Source organism: Gracilinanus agilis, chromosome 5, assembly GCF_016433145.1.
Source record: "Gracilinanus agilis isolate LMUSP501 chromosome 5, AgileGrace, whole genome shotgun sequence".
Taxonomy (NCBI): domain Eukaryota; kingdom Metazoa; phylum Chordata; class Mammalia; order Didelphimorphia; family Didelphidae; genus Gracilinanus; species Gracilinanus agilis.
This window is the reverse complement of record NC_058134.1, coordinates 255,884,832-255,902,781: the sequence shown is the minus strand read 5'-3', so window position 1 is coordinate 255,902,781 and position 17,950 is coordinate 255,884,832. Positions and strand designations below refer to the sequence as shown.

At 35.2% G+C, this 17,950-nt stretch overlaps 1 pseudogene; it reads left to right on the top strand.

Annotated features, from left to right (window-relative positions):
* The first annotated feature begins 4,496 nt into the window (after positions 1–4,496).
* LOC123250153 lies at positions 4,497–11,857 on the top strand (annotated as a pseudogene).
* The last annotated feature ends 6,093 nt before the right edge of the window (positions 11,858–17,950 follow it).

Genomic DNA, 17,950 nt, shown 5'->3' with positions numbered 1-17,950 from the left:
TAATAACTTTATTTGGGATATATATTGATACTAGATTGAAAGGATCAGAGATTTAGAACTGGAAGTGAATTTAGAGACCATCAAATTCTATCTACTTATTTTAAAGATGAGGAAACTGAGACACCACTAGTAGGTATCTGAAGTAGGATTTGAATCCAGAAATTCTGGACTCTTAGTCCAGTGGTCTCTCTACTACACTCTGCTGTCTTACAAGCACTCTGCTTTTTCTGAGAATATTTCCTATGTAGGATATATTAATCAATTAGGTATTTTATAATGAAGCAAAATGCATGGAAATTGTCAGTAACAATGGACCCTTGCCAAAATGACATACAGACTTTTCTGTTTTACATAAAGATTTTTAATTCTCTCATTAAAGACTCCATTGCCTGGTGTTAATTAATACTACATAACTTTTTTTTTAATAACAACATCTTCCAGCTCCATAATTCTATTCTATCCAAGGCATTGGTTAGAATTCTCCAACATTAATTCAGTGGAAGCTTTCCAATGGCATTCGATTAGATTTTCCCAGCTAAATTAGCATGATGGACTTTTAATGGCTCTTTTAATAGACATTGCGATGAACCAGAATATTGTAAAATCCAAATGAGTTTCTCAATGACTTCTTTAACTTCCCATAGCAATAGTCTAAAAAGTCGTTGATTTCAGGCCAGTGAGAAATCACCAGAAATACATTATCCATTTAATTCAGCAATATTAGCAAGGATGATGACAAAATGAACATGGACATGCTTGTATTGAACAAAACTGTTTAAAATAATAATAATTTATTTCTACAATCATAATATTATACCTGTGAAAGTAGTCTAGAGATCAACTAATCTGAAGTGCTAGGCTTAACCCACATCTAGATTAAGGTAGTGATTTGCCCAAGATCACAAAATGAAAAGACTAGTATTTGAACCCAAGGCCTAAAACTCCAGATCCAATGCTTTTGTTACAAAACCAGCTGATATTCATTGTAATTCTCTGAACTCCAAATTTCCTAATCAAGATACTGATAAAAGAGAAAAGTTCTTAGAATTAGAAGATAAGAATAACTAGGTCATTTGCTTCACAACCAGAATATATGTTTAGGGATTGCATCCCTTAACTGAAGTCAGTCCTGGGGGCAAAAATCTTAACAAAAATTCAGAAGGTATTTCCTAGAAAGGTGTATAGAGAGAAGGAATATGGTTAGTCAAGGACTTCTGGTGCTGCCAGGGGTTATTTTCTTTAGCCTCTCTGTGGCTTTGGAGGGAGGTCTACCATATTCTGAATCAAAAGAAGGAAGAAGATGCTTAAAGGAAGCCCCACCCCTCCACCCCTTTTTTGTCTTTGGGGAAAAAAACCTGTAAAGATGTATTTGTACAATTCTCTTAGGATGCATTTTAAAGAGATTTTTTTACGGGGAGATGAGTTGAGAAATAGCCTTTACATAGGGTTGGTAATGCAACAGAAATTACTCTGGGAATGAGGGCTGTAACATTGTTAAATTATTTGTATACTGCTAAATCGTATTGCCGTGGGGATAGAAAGGCCCACTACTGTATTCCCCTTGTAGCTCTTTATTTACCTTTAATAACTGAGAAAAAAAACTATTTCAAATAATAACCTAAGATGCATAATATTCATTTATTCACTCAATTATTATTTATTGAGCTTCTACTACGTGACAAGCACATGGATTTACAAACAGGACAAATCTATTTGCCAAGTCAATTGTTTGGAACTTAAAGCCCTTTTTTTCCATGGAAATAGTGTTATCTATCTAAGATTTTTATGTTTTCATGTGTCATGGTTCCCTTTGGCAGTCAGGTGAGGCTTTATGGACCTTTTTTCAGACTGTCTCTAAATGTATAAAATAAAACAAAGGAAGCCAATTATATCACAATACATTTATCATTTTTTCTAAAGGGTTGGACTTCAAGTTAGGGATTTAGTTCCTCAGAATTAATCCTCTCAAACCTATTAATCCAGGACGCTACAGAAATACATTATTTCATTATTTATGAATTATTTCCTTGGGAGAATGCATTCTGAGTTTCAACTATTTAAACCAAAAATACATCTCTCTCTTTTGCAAACTCTATCTTTTCCAAAACCCTGTAGCAGGAATTCAGCTTGCTCTCAAATATAGTAACCATTGACCAATAAAGAGTAGGTGGCAATTCAGGCAAATACTTTTCATGCCAATGAGGTACCTCAGCATGATAGGGTTCATTTGTATGCTGGATGGTACTAAAAAATTTAAATGCTTCACATATGAAGAATATGTGAAAGAATAAAGAATAATTTAAGAATAAAGAATGATAAATCACATTTATTAATCTCTTTAAAGTATGTATAGCAGTTTCCTCAGGATAAGTCTAGGAAGAAGGTAGGATCAGAATTATTGCCCTCCTTCTGTAGGGGAGGAAACAGAAATCCAGAAAGTTTAAAATATCATTTAACCTATTAAGTGTCAAAGTCAAGATCTGACTCCCAGGTCTCTTGATTTCAAGTTCAGCCCTTTGTCCACCATGATGTTACTGCTATATTTCTAGTTTTATCACAGTTGAGAAATGGAATTATGATATAGTAATAAGTTCCTTGAAAATAGGGACGTCAATACAACTAGATTTAGTAGGTAGACTAATATTCACCTGATGCCCTCCACTCATTCAATTTCTTCTTTGTTTTAAAACCTATACTCAAGTTTTGTTAACAACTAGTATTCTCAGAAAAAAGGGAACATCCTCTAAAGTCTGTCAAATTCAATAACAAAGTTGCAAGTAAGAGACTTTGACCTAGCTGTGTTCTAGAAATTTATTCTCTTACCTTCTGTCGATATGACCCAAGCACATTATTGGAACCAGAGAAAACTACATTTTAATCTTAATTATAATATTGATTTCTTTAGAAACCAAAAGCTACTGAACTTCTAGAACTCCATTTCTCTTACTATAAATTTGGAATAACAAATAAATATCTAATTTTATCAGGAATGGTTATTATTTATGTTATTAAAGTTTAAAATCAAGATTTTTAAAAAATCAATTGGAACTGTGGCTGGAAACAAAGACTTTTGATTGTTTACTAATTTCTTTTTTTCTATAGACACACTTTAGAATAAAATAAAATACTTGGCAACATGAGGTATATTAATTCTTCCAGGGTACTAAACTGAAAATGTCATTAGGATAGGTTATTTTTCTTTTCTTCTTTGGCCCCAGTAACTCTTTTGAGGTTGCTTACATCCTTAAATATGTCTTGTCAGAGTGCCTAAAAAGCTGTAGGCAATGCCTTTAAAAGAAAAACTCTCTTTTCCCAAAATAATAACATAGTAGGCTAAATGTAGCTAGATGGTATACTGTATAGAATGCCAGTTCTGGAGTCAGGAAGTCTCATTTTCTCAAGTTCAAATCTGGCCTCAGCCACTTACTAACTCTATGATCCTGGGGAAATGACTTAACTCTATTTGCCTCAGTTTCCTCAACTATAAAAGGAGCTGAAGAAAGAAAGTGGCAAACCACTCCAGTATCTTTGCCAAGCAAACCACAAATGGGGACAGGAAGAGTCAGATATAACTAAAACAAAACAAATGAACATGAAGACTGGATATTAGACTTGGAGGTAGGAAAACCTGAAACTTCCTAGCTGTGTAATCCTGGCTGGTCTCTTTACATTTTGGGAATCTTAGCTTACTCATTTTTAAAATAGAGATATTAATATCAGGAGTATTTATCGTACAAGGTTATTGTAAGGATCAAATGAGGGAATCTGTAAATCACTACATAAATCTTAAAATTCTCTATCAATGTGAGTTATTATGATTGTTGTTATAGTTGATATTTCTAGAATGATTGTAGCTATTCCATGTCATGCAACTAAAATGAACTAAAGCAGTGATGGGCAAACTTCCCCGTGGGCCAGATCCAAGCCATAGAGTTTGCCCACCACTGCCTTAAGCAATTCCCTAATCACTACATCTGGATATAGAGGCATAGTGCCTCTACAACTGCTTTATAAATATCACTTATAATTAAGTCCTTCTTTGAATTCAACTTACTCTTATTCCCTTTTATCTCTCCTCCTTTATAAACCCATTTTCTATGGTAAATTGCAAGAGGTAATATTGCATAATGGGTGGCATATTGGCCATATTTTCAGAAAGATTTGGGTGTATATCTCTCCTATGTGACTGTGGAACCCTAAGTAAGATATTTAATTTCTCAAAACTTTAACCAATTCTTGAAGATTTATGTACCAAGTGATAGTTGCAATCCTATAATATATATATATATACATATATTAATATTTGAAAGCTGTTTCAAATGATATCTACTAATATTGAACCAACAAACTTTTTTTCCCTCACTTTAAAAGTGGCTAATGACAACCAGTTACCTTTGTCTTTGTTCTAGATAAATGGATATTTTATTATATTCTAATGTTTGATGGTTTACCTTATTAAGTGTCAGATTCATCTATACATCTTTTTGCGTAGAAGAATGCTGGCCACCAGCCAGCAGCTCCAGGGGTCTGGAAAGGTGAGAAAGAACGAAGCAGAAACTGAGAACCGTCAGTCCAACACATTAGCTCATGACTGTTCCACCAGCCCCCGAGCTTGTGCTTTATTTTATACTTTTTTTCCAAGAACAGTTTTGTCTACAAAGTACATTTAAAATCAAAAGCTGTAAGGACACTCAAGGTAATAAGAATTACATCACAGTGGGCATATAGTACACACATTTTTTCTCATGTAGATTATACCCAGACGAGACAGTGCTCAAGGTTAAAGAATGAGTCTTACTTTATCTAAATTTTAAAGTTTTCCGTACTTCAAAAGCTATGTTAAAGAATGAGCCTTTAAGATTGTGAGGTACAGCTCAGTGTAGGAAGGTACTAAACCGAGAACGAAATTTGCTTGGACCTGTCATGCAGTGTCCTTGAGACATCTGAAGCAGAGAGAAAAAGATACAAGCAGCTTCTGCTATTTTCTGCTATTCTTGGTTGTGGGAAAGGGCTGTTAATTCATAAATGCTGGTTTACTATAGGGTGCTTAGGGGCTTTTTATAGGTCTTGAGGCTATCCTAAAAATCTAGATTATAATAGTTTCAATAATAAAAAGTGTTGATCAGAAGGGATTCACAGATTGGGTGAACCATCCAACCTATGGCCCGATTTTTCAGGCCATAAGAATCAGTACAGGGCTTTGCCATCTGTATTGATATTGATGGGACCTTTGATAAAGACCCTATTTCTCTGAGTGGCTCCCAGCAGAAGAAGCAAAGGCTATTTGCGATTTTAAAACCTTAACAATAGCAGAATTATATTTTTTATATTGTGAATATATTACATATATTATATGTAATATATTACATAAAATTATATTTCACAATACTATTTTATTACCATAGCACTTTAAAGTTTGCAAAACACTTCATAAATATTATTTCATTTTTATTCTTACAACAACCCTAGGAGGTAAGTGCTAATATGACCTCTACTGTACAGATAAAGGCACTAAGGCAGACAAAGGTTAAATGATTTAACCAGAATCATATAGCTAGTAAGTATGTGAGACAGGATTTAAATTCCTGATTCTGGTTCCGGGGCTCTATCCAGTGTGCCACCAAGATGCCTTTAAAAGTAGAGCACCAGAATAGGAGCAGAAAAAAAATGAGTTCAACTCTGTCCTTACATGTTTGCTAAGACCCAAGGTAAGCTACTTTGCCTCTATCTGCTTCAGTTTCCTATTCTATAATGTGGATGCAATAATAGCATTTACCTCCTTAGGTCACTGTGAACATAAAATGAAATAATATTGGTAAGATACTTTAGAAACTTTAAAATGTTAAATAAATGTTTATTAGCAAAAGTTTATTGCTGGCTTGTAAATTTGGTTAGAAAAAGTCATAGGAATGAGTAACAATCTGGAAGCCTTACTTTTTTTTTTTTTTTTTTTTTTTTTTTAATCCTGGGACTCCATTCTAGGAGCATAGGGCCACAACCAGTAGGCAATGGGTCACTCAGGGTCACCTAGCTGGGAAGTGTCTGAGCCCGGATTTGAACCTAGGACCTTTCGTCTCTAGGCCTGGCTCTCAATCCACTGAGCTAGCCCAGCTGCCCCTACTTTAGGTTGCAGTTTCTTTAGCAGATGTAGTTTTTACAGGGTGGGGTTGCTAGCCCCACGCCCAACCCTCCTCCTTTTTCATCCGGGCTAGGGACAGTCCTTAGCCCAGGAGTGGTAAGGGTGGGCGATAGGGGTCAAGTGACTTGCCCAAGGTCACACAGCTGGAAGTGTCCGAGGCCGGACTTGAACCTAGGACCTCCAGTCTCTAGGCCTGGCTCTCAATCCACTGAGTCACCCAGCTGCCCCCTTACTAAGCCTTACTTAGTCAGTAGAAAATGTTGAGTGCCAATGTGTTTACCTGTTCAAAGAATGAACCAAAAGAACCACTGGAAACCTACACAAAAGTCATTAGTGTGAATGAAATGGGAAAAGGCGAAAGCAGGCTGTGTTATGACAATATGAACTTTAATTGTGTTCTAATCTAACATGCAAAAGAGTACCTTTTTAAAGAAAGAACATACTTAAGATTTCATAGGAGAAAAAGGTTTTCGTAATCATTCTGGAGTTAAATTCCCACAATCCACAGGAATGTAAAAAGACATTAAAGCAAACATTATCCTGAAATACAAGCAGAGAAGGTGAACTCCCACAGTGCCCAGTGTTTGAAAGCAAAGAGAGCTACTCAGAAATCATCTTTGAAATGAATTTTGAATGAAAATAGAATCTTTAAAACTAATTGTGAGGACTTTGAAATAGTGTCACATGTTTATATCTCTATCTCTGCTCATGTCTCTATGACCCTCAAAAAAGATAAATGATCAAAATAACCTTTATGTAAAATCTTGTAAGCCTGGAGCTTATAAATTCCAAAGATTTACATCTTTTTGAACTGACAGTTGCCCAAAGAAAAGAGAACTTTTTAAAGGGTTGTAGTAAGGAATAAAACACTTGAGTAGTCAAAATTTCTAAGTGTGTTGGGTTCCTCTATTTAGGAGGCATATAGTCATTGGAAAGGGTTTTGAAATTTTGGGGCAATATCATCTATGGAGAAAGGCAAAATGAACAGAGGTAAATAAATGTAGAAGATCAGATATAGGAGTAACATTTTATCATTTCCCCCCAATTGTTTATGATGACTGAAGAGTAAATAAGGATCCTTGTCATGTTAAGGTGTTAAGTATGCAGCTGCTTAACTTAAATAATTGTGGTTTGTGATTTGCTCCTACAATCAGGCATTTCTCTTTATTAAAAATCCAAAGCATTTTTAAGTAAAAAGGTAAAAAGAAATAGGCTTTTGGTTATTATGCAAAGATCCAGCAATTTCTCTTGCGACAGAAAGCATAAATGAATACAACAATACCAGCAATAATAAGAGAGAAACAGAGAAGAAAGATGCATCACCAAACGGGGGATACTCGAACACCTGCATATTCTTAGCTGGGAAGTCCCTTCGTTCAGCATTTCAGGATCCTGTTCAGGAAAGCCCCAGGCAAAGCTTACTTTCCATGGGTAAGACTTCAAAATCCACTTTCCAGAAGGGGGTTTTTATTGACCTCAAAACAAAGATGGCATTTTGCCAACTGTAGATTGTATCACCGCTTCTAGGGTCTCAGAGACCCAGCCGAGATTCTGAGCCTCCAGAAGTGGCCCGGCAAAGCATGTCTCAAAATGTAATCAAGTTATGAAGACAACACATTCTGGGAGACAAGGGTTAATCTCACAGAAGTATGTTGATCTTCCACATAGTCAGAGAGACCTTGGGAAGCTGCTGAGAACTCTGGCCAAAGTTCAAAGCAGCCCAAGTCTCTGATGGCAAACATGAGGCCTATGATATACAACAGGGAAGATTTATTAACCTTTTCCTTTAACCCTTCAATTCCTATAAGTACAAGTCTTTGCAGCTTTGAAATAAACCCAAACCTTAATAAAGGAAAAGGGAAGTAAAGATCATCACAGCAGAACTTCATCCTTCTGAACAGTCACCATAGTACAGCTTTTGTAAAGAGGGAAAATTCTGCTGTTTAAGTTAGGGATTTTAGCTCTACAAAACCCTGTTTCTTTCCATATGTGTGCTACTGCAGGTTGCTTTGCCTTTGTTTGACTTTGAAAAGTTTATATAGTTTTTATCCTCTAAAGCACAATGAGAACAAGATTTTAAATGCTTATAATCTCACTTCCACCCTCATTACTCTTCTGAAATGATTCCCTTAAAGATCACAAATTAAATCCCATGTCACCTAAATGTCCAACATTACAAGAATGGTCAAATAAGTGTCAGTACACTAATGTAATGGAATATGATGCCTTGGAGGTCTTTCAGCCAATATTACCATTCAACAGTGCAAGCTGCAAGATAACTATGTTCTCCTATTCTGTACAATTCAACTCACATCCATATTTTTCTTAAAATTCCAAGGATGACAATACAACATGTGTGTTGAGAGCCATTGGAGAAATAGGATAAATTTTAGGGCCTGTTATCTGGATTCCCTACGTGACCAATCCAGGCTGAGGCAGTCTTTGTGTTTGGTTCTGGTCACCTGAGCCCTGAAAAGCTCTGGTACCAGCAGGTAGGTTAATCCAAAAAAAACTTGATCCCTCCAAAAGGCTATTAGGAGTCATTTAGAGAAACAGAGTCTGTAATAGATATTTTATCTGGATCCCATTACAAAATCATCGGCAACTAAAACTGTGTGTATGATTTTTCTGCACTGCATGTCAGGACACAGACAGCATAGGTTATCTAAGGTAAAAATCTGAGGCTCCTCTTTTGACTCAATTTTAGATCCCCACCTTTCTTAATATTCTTATTGGAAAGCTTTGAGTCTTTAGCAGACCAGCATCTACTGAGTTAATGATTCCTCTCCTTGATAATTAAGAAGCCTGAACCCTAATAAACATTACTTAGATAAGACTGCATACTTAGATAAAACTGGAGTCTTTAGTCTGAACTTTATTTGACCAGGTGCAAACCTATAATCCAGAGCATCTCCATAAAATATTTCCACTCCCAGAATTATCCCCTACTAATTGGTGGTTGGAATTTGGCCATTGTCCTTGTACCTACCTATCCCTTTACTTTTTAGACTTTAATGGGTTGTGTGTGATTTGTGACCCCTTCACAGCTGTGACTCTTTCTTTGTGTTCTTTGTTTGAAATCAGTATATAATAAACTCCAAAGCCCACAGAGTTCAGGACAGCATGGGCTAAGCACTAGTCTGTTTGTTCTTATTTTCTTTTTCCTGTCTTAACAATCCGATGCCACCAAAACACCACTCAGGACCCCAAAACCATATAGAGGCTGGCTCTCTATACATGTGGGCTATCCATCTGTTATAACTGCCACCACGTAAATCACCCATCTTCCTTTTTATTTACAGATCTCTCTAATGGCATCTTTTATGCTGTATCTCTCACATAGCTCTTGATTAGGTGAAAGATCAGAGATATAATGGATGAGTCCAAGCTCCTCATTTGATGAGTGAAGGCACTGATTTGATGAAAGTCACACAGGCAGTTTTTGAATGTACATCTTATAAATAAAATAGCTTTTTACTGTACATATTTGGAGTTATAATAGGCTATTAAGTATAGCATACACCTCTACATTGTCTCTTGTGAAATTACAAACTCTAATTGTTTAGAGACTATGGTATTCAGTGGCTCTTAATCATAGAGTATCACCAAAAGAATATAAATAGTAATAGAGCCTGACCTTGACATTTCATTTCCTTACGGAACTCCCATTTGAGGAAATTTCCTCTACTAATGCATCTTACTAATAATCTTAAATAGTTTACTAGAGCAAGAAACTTCTCTAGAGTCACTGAGACTGACTACTAGATGGGGAATGGCTTTTATTCTTATGCATTTAAATAAATTCCTTATCTATATTGCTTTTCAAGAAACTATGAAATAAAATTGCAGACATTAAGATAAGAGGGTTAAGCAGAATATATGTGAATAGTGTGATATTGGAAATTTGGTGGGGTCTTAATACTGAGATCCATGATATAAACTTCCTGTGGATGTTTAGGGGACTTGAAAACTACATTTCCCATGATTCCTCGTATATAATACAGGTGGCAGGAAGTGTGATTACATAGAGGTATAAAGACTCAGAACTTGATTGGGATGCTCTTTTTCCTGTGAAGCAGCTTGGGGTCAGCTGTATAGTGAGGTATTTGAACTAGATCTTACCAGGTACATAGCTTAATTACCAATATGGATTACAATAAAACCCTAATATCTTTAAATATATCCTTCTATACTAATTTTATTTGCTACAATAGAAATAATTCACCAACCCAAGAACCAGAAAAAGAGAATACAAGCACCAAAGAACCATAGTCAGAATCAAACAAAATTTCATAGCTATAAATATAAAGGAGTGAAGATCATGGAATATAATATTCCAAAAGACAAATGGTATTCAGTTGCAACTAATTTACCCTTCAAAACACAATGCTACATGAGAAAATATATCTATCATTAATGAAATAGAGGACAGCTTTGTGAACCACTACACTTCTCTAGAGGGCATAGCCAATATAAAGTGAGGTATAAAGTCAGAAAGACTTGAGTTCAGATCCAACTTTGACACATACTAGTTGTGTTATTATGATGACATTACAATCTCTCAGTGCTTGAGGAAACTCTCCAAAATTTTGAGTTACAGAATATTTGTATTCTTTCAGTGAAAAGAGATTCCAAAGTAGAAGTCTCTTAAAATCTCAAGTCTAGATCCAAAACAACAACTACAACAATTACAACTAAACAACACAATGCTCTTCTGTACCATGGATTCTTGACCGAGGACCTATGAACTTTAAAGACTGATGGATGGATAGATATTTTAATGTAGTTGGTTTACAACTTCATATACTTTATTTTTTATATTTAAAAATATCAATCTGGAAAGAGATGATTTTAATGAAAATTTGTCTTCTAGCTACCTCTCTCTTCAGGTCTCTGTTGCTCCCGTCTCCTCTTTTCTCTCTCTTCTTTGGCATGAGAAACTGAGCACTGGAATTATCCTCCTCCAGCCCATTCTCTGTCTTGATTTCTACTTGCTCTGAGGCACCAAAAGTTGCTCAGCCAATTTCTTCATCAACCTCTGAGTCAACCCTGTGATTTTATTCTAAGATTTCCTTGCAATGTATGACAAAGATGTTTTTCCAGGGCAGTGGCCAACATAGGGGAAGGTCAGGTGATAGTGATTGATGGGTGGGGCCATCTGATGGACCGCTTGGCGGCCAGTATGGCCAAGCCAGTCCTCCTGGGCCAGAAGGTGGTGGTGGTCTCCTGCAAAGGCATCAACATCTCTGGGAACTTCTACAGTAAAAAAGTTGAAGTACCTGGTCTTCCTCCAGAACACAAACCCTTCCTGAGATCTGTAGTACTTCAGAGCCCCCAGTCGCATTTTCTGGAAGACTTTGAGAGGGATGCATCCCCACAAGACCCAGTGAGGCCAGCCCACCCTGGAGCACCTAAAGGTGTTTGATGACATCCCTCCCAAGTATGACAAGCGGAAGTGCACGGTCATCCCAGATGCTCTCGAAAGTTGTCCAATTGAAGCCAACTAGAAAGTTTGCCTATCTGGGGCACCTAGTCCATGAGGTTGGCTGGGAGTGTCAGGCAGTGACTGCTACACTGGAAGAGAAGAGGAAAGAGAAAGTCAAGATTGACAATAGAAAGAAGCAGCAGCTCACAAAACTATGCAAGCAAGAAGAGAATGTGGAGGGCAAAATCCACAAATATACAAAAGTGCTGAAGAAACACAGGGTGCCAGTGTGAGTCCAATAAAGTCTATGCTCTCCTGGTCATGGGGAAAAAAGAAAGAAATATATAGTAGGAAAAATTAGGTTAGTGTTTGCATACAAGAAAAGTGGCATCTAATTTGAAGGTTTCTAAAATTATTTCCCATATAGATTCGACTCTTTCACTAACTCTATCCTATTGAACAAATTTCCATTTCCTAGTGCTAAGGAATTTAGTGGTTTGCTAAAATAATCAATAAACTCAATTTTAGGAAAATAGGAAAAGATGTTAATCTTTGTTATTGATTAATTAGTTTATTTGATTAATTTTAGAGGAAATAAGGGTTCTGAAAGGGAAAAGGTAGTGTTTAATGAGAAACAGTAATTTATGAACTAGAATATTCTTGAGAGAGAGAGAAAACCTGAAGGAGGTGGAAAGGAAGAGGAACCATCATGGAAGTGAAAGGCAATCTAAAAGTACTCTTGGTTTGGGAATAAAAATAATTTTTACAAACACCCTTTTCTAAAGAAGAAAAATAGCAATTACATTGATTTTAGCCTCAAAGTTAAAAGTTAAATTCTAGAAATATCATCATTACAGATTGCTTCATTATTTTAGTTTTAACACTATTAATTATGCAGTTTGCAAATAAATGAGAGGTTGCAAAATATTTCTTAGATAACCAAAGCATCATATAAAACTTAAGATCCTACGCACTTAAAAATGTTGAACACATATCTTTTTATTGTATTGATGACATTTAATTTCCAGTTCAAATTGCCATATGTTTTGAAAGCTTTCAGATTTAAATAGAAATGCAAATGGGGGGATTTCTTAACAGAGAAATCCATATTTAGGCTGAGGAAACAGACAATTTTTAAAAGAATTTGGCATTTTGCAAAGTTGCTTAGTACACCATAAGTGCCAATCTTGGGCCTTCCCCAAAGCCCTGGCAAAGACACAAGTTAAAAAAGTAACAAATATGACTTCCTATCTTGGAATGGAACCTATTCCCTTTAGAGATTCCCATACCAATCTGATGTTCCTTGCCCCCAAAAATTTTATTTTAAGATCAACAGGAAGACACCCTTAGGAGAGAAATGAAACTGACTAAGCTTGATGCCTACAAACTAGAGAACTCAGGGTCTTATGGAGCTGCAGGTAATTGTTTTTTCTTTTCCTTTTTGAAAAGCCATCTTTCCCTCTATCTATGTGTCTTGGACCTATACTCACCTAGATTTTATCATCACGAAACTCCCAACGGTGAGAAAAAAGAGGGTGGGAAAAAAAGAAGAAAATTAAGCTTCTTGTTTTAGAAAAGTTAATTCTTAACAAGATCTTACACTTTCTACTCAGAGCAGTTAGGAGCCAAGGTATCACTCCTCAGTGAAAAAAACAATATCCTAGGTGAAAACTGCCAAGATATCCTCAGAGCATATGTTCTTCCAATTGAGATGTGGACAACATTTTCTAAGTGCTTCTTTCTATATTAGGCATGCCAGAATTTATTTTATAAAGATCCTTGTACAATGTATAAACCTCTAAGGTCAAATTTTGTAGGTAAATTTCTTTTGTGTTCTTATTCCAAAGGGCACCACAAATTTTTTTCAAATGTATTCCTGGTAGTAAAAAATCAAATCTGTGAGAATCCTACATTCATGCAATAACAGGATAAGTAAGCTATTTTGAGAAAAAGAAAATCAAAATCTTTAGATGGGTCAGGCTCTCAAAAAAAGGAATTACATGCTAAGGACTGGTTACTGGGGGTTTCTTAACTCACAGGCAAACTTTACTTATAGGACTTATAGGGAAAAAAAGAATTTTACAATTAAGACCATTGGTGTAGTTCTATTCAGGTTCTAAAAGGGAAAAAAAAAACAAACTTAAAAATTTAGGTATCAACTTTTTAGCTGTATGAATTCCATAGCTCTCATATTACTCTGATTATACTAGTTAAATAAAATTCATTATTATAGCAAGTAGTTCATAAATAGTTATAAACATATTACAAAAATCAAAAAATTGCAAAATCATCTCAAATGGAACTGACTTGTAAGGAAAACAGATACTGAAAAATTGACTGTACAATTAGACTAAGCCAAAGGGACAAAAATATGGTAGTTTCTCGGGGATTCTTAAAACTAAGGTAATAAAGAAAAATCCAGGAGAACTACTCCAAATGTCCCTGAAAAAGTGAAGGGCTTAAATTTGTCCCTAAATAAGCCTCTATATGTGTCCTGCGCTCTACTCTCACTCTCTTACTTTCCCCCAAAAAGAGGTAAAATAAAAGGAGAATATGCCTCTGAGGTCTATAGGAGCAATGGGTGAAAAGGCAATATTTTTTTTCTACTGATACATCTTCTAAGTAATATCCCTTTCTAAAAATTAATAAATGTCCTCAAATGAGAGTAGGGTGCTAGTCATTCACTGGTACCTAATGAGGGAACAGAAGACACACACCCCAAATCTTGAGATACCACTAAAAATGAAATAACTGGTTTCCCTCTAGGATCCTGAGCCTAAACACACTAACCAAATATCATAGAAGAAATGTGATAGGATATTTTTTCCTAATCATGTGATTTATACAATATTGGTCCTTGGTTTTATTTTTCTTCCTTTAAATCAGTGGTTCCCAAACTTTTTTGGCCTACCGCCCCCTTTCTAGAAAAAAAAATATTACTTAGCCTCCTGAAAATTATTTTTTTAAATTTTAATAGCAATTAATAGGAAAGATAAATGCACCTCTGGCCATCACCGCTTCCCTGGATTGCTGCAACACCCACCAGGGGGCAGTAGCACCCACTTTGGGAATCACTGCTTTAAGTGTTCTCTAAGGACTAATTGAAGTTGGATTATTTTAATTTTTTCTTCTATCAATCTGCATATATATTACTTAGTGAAAAGTCAATTTATTTAATATAAATTCTTTGTTGACAGAAAGTCAAATAAAACATTCTAATTTTTTTTATTTCTTTATTTGTTATGATTTTAATTTTTCATTTTTGATACTGCAGTTTGGTTGTTCTATTTAAATGAGACTATCTACTTTTTCCTACCAAGAATGCTACTAGTATTGATCAATTTAATCAATTTTGTTCTGTTTCCAAGTTTTTAACCTTGTCTTTATATTTTAACATTTCTACTTTTCTGTTTAGTAGGGGGGCTTAAAGTTTTATGGATTTTTTTCTTTTTTTCATGAAATTATTTAGAAATGTAAAAGTTCTCTTAAGAATTACTAAAGGGCATTGCAACTCTCTTGGTATGTCATTTCCTTGTTTACTTTATGAAATTAACTATTGTTTATATATTATTTTGACTGAAGAATTCTTTAAGGTTTTCATTTTGACTCTTATTTAGTTCCAAATTTTTCTTCAATTGTATTTCATTGAAAATAATTTTTATTGTTTTGTGTTTAATTAGGGATATTTTCAATATCATTATTTTCTTCATTTTCTGTGAGGATTTAATGTTCTATCACATATTTAGTTTGTGTTGTTTCCATAAACAGCTGATTAATGTGTATTTTCCTTTATATTTTACATTCTATAATTGGGAAGGGCAATCATATCTTTTTCTGAAGTTCTATTCAGATTCCTAACTTTTTCTTCTTTTTTATTTTTTTAAAGATGTATTTAGGTTTGTGAGAGGAAACAGTGAAATTACCAAATAGTATAGTTTTAATGTATATTTTCCTATGAGTACTATTTTTTAAACATTTATTAATATTCATTTTTAACATGATTACATGATTCATGCTCCTACTTTCCCCTTCGCCCCCTGCACTCCCCCCACCCATGGCCCATGCACATTTCCACTGGTTTTATCATGTGTCCTTGATCAAGACCTATTTCCAAATTGTTGGTAGTTGCATTGGTTTGGTAGTTTCGAGTCCACACCCTCAATCATGCCCACCCCGACCCATACGTTCAAGCAGTTGTTTTTCTTATATGTTTCTCCTCACCTGCAGTCCTTCCTCTGAATGTGGGCAGTGTTCTTTACCATAAATTCCTCAGAATTGTCCTGGGTCATTGTATTGCTGCTGGTACAGAGGTCCATTACATTCAATTTTACCATAGTTTATCAGTCCCTGTGTACAATGTTCTTCTGGCTCTGCTCCTTTCGCTCTGCATCTGTTCCTGGAGGTCTCTCCAGTTCGCCTGGAACTCCTCCAGTTTATTATTCCTTTTAGCACAATTGTATTCCATCACCCGCATATACCACAGTTTGTTCAGCCATTCCCCAATTGAAGGACATACCCTCCTTTTCCAATTTGTTGCCACCACAAAAAGCACAGCTATAAATATTTTTGTACAAGTCTGTTTATCTATTATCTCTTTGGGGTACAAACCCAACAATTGTATGGCTGGATCAAAAGGCAGGCATTCTTTTATAGCCCTTTGAGCATGATTCCAAATTGCCAGCCAGAATGGCTGGATCAGTTCACAGCTCCACCAACAATGCATCAATGTCCCAATTTTGCCACATCCCCTCCAACATTCATTACTCTCCCCTTCTTTCATTTTAGCCAATCTGCTAGGTGTGAGGTGATACCTCAGAGTTGTTTTGATTTGCATTTCTCTAATTATTAAAGATTTGGAACACAATCTCATGTGCTTATTGATACTTTTGATTTCTTTACCTGAAAATTGCCTATTCATGTGTCTTGCCCATTTATCAATTGGGGAATGGCTTGATTTTTTATACAATTGCTTTAACTCCTTGTATATTTGAGTAATTAGACCCCTGTCAGAGTTTTTTGTTATAAAGATTTTTCCCAATTTGTTGTTTCCCTTCTGATCTTGACTACATTGTTTTTGTTGGTACAAAAAAAATTAGTTTAATATAATCAAAACCATTTAATTTACATTTTGTAATTTTCTCTAACTCTTGCTTGGTTTTAAAGTCTTTCCTTTCCCACAGATCTGACAAGTAAACTATTCTGTGTTCACTTAACTTGTTTATAGTTTCCCTCTTTATATTCAAGTCATTCACCCATTCTGAATTTATCTTGGTGTAGGGTGTGAGATGTTGATCTAGACCTAATCTCTCCCATATTGTTTTCCAAATTTCCCAGCAGTTTTTGTCAAATAGTGGATTCATGTCCCAAAAGTTGGGCTCTTTGGGTTTATCATACACTGTCTTGCTGACATCATTAACCACAAGTCTATTCCACTGATCCTCCCTTCTGTCTCTTAACCAGTACCATACTGTTTTGATGACCGCTGCTTTATAGTACAATTTAATAGCTGGTACTGCTAGGCCCCCTTCCTTCACATTTCTTTTCATTATTTCCCTTGATATTCTTGATTTTTTGTTATTCCAAATGAACATTGTTATAGTTTTTTCTAATTCAGTAAAAAAGTTTTTTGTTAGTTTGATAGGTATGGCGCTAAATAGGTAAATTAATTTGGGTAGAATGGTCATTTTTATTATGTTAGCTCGTCCTACCCATGAGCAACCAATGGCTTTCCAGTTGTTTAGATCCAGTTTTGTTTGGAAAGTGTTTTGTAGTTGTTTTCGTATAATTGCTGTGTTTGTTTTGGTAGATAGATCAGTAAGTATTTTATATTGTCTAGGGTAATTTTAAATGGTGTTTCTCTTTCTCCCTCTTGCTGCTCTAATGTGTTGGAAATGTATAGAAATGCTGATGATTTATGTGCATTTATTTTGTATCCTGCAACTCTGCTAAAGTTGTTGATTATTTCTACAAGCTTCTTAGTTGATTCTCTAGGATTTTTTAAGTAGACCATCATATCATCTGCAAAGAGTGATAGCTTAGTCTCCTCCTTGCCTATTTTGATACCTTCAATTTCTTTTTCTTCTCTAATTGCTACTGCTAGTGTTTCTAGTACTATGTTGAATAATAGAGGTTATAATGGGCATCCTTGTTTTACTCCTGATCCTATTGGGAAGGCTTCTAATTTATCCCCATTGCATATGATGTTTGTTGATGGTTTTAGGTATATACTGTTTATTATTTTTAGGAAAGGTCCTTCTATTCCTATACTTTTCATTGTTTTCAATAGGAATGGATGCTGTATTTTGTCAAAGGCTTTTTCAGCATCTATTAAGATAATCATGTGATTTTTGTTTCTTAGACTGTTGATATGGTCAATTATGTGGATG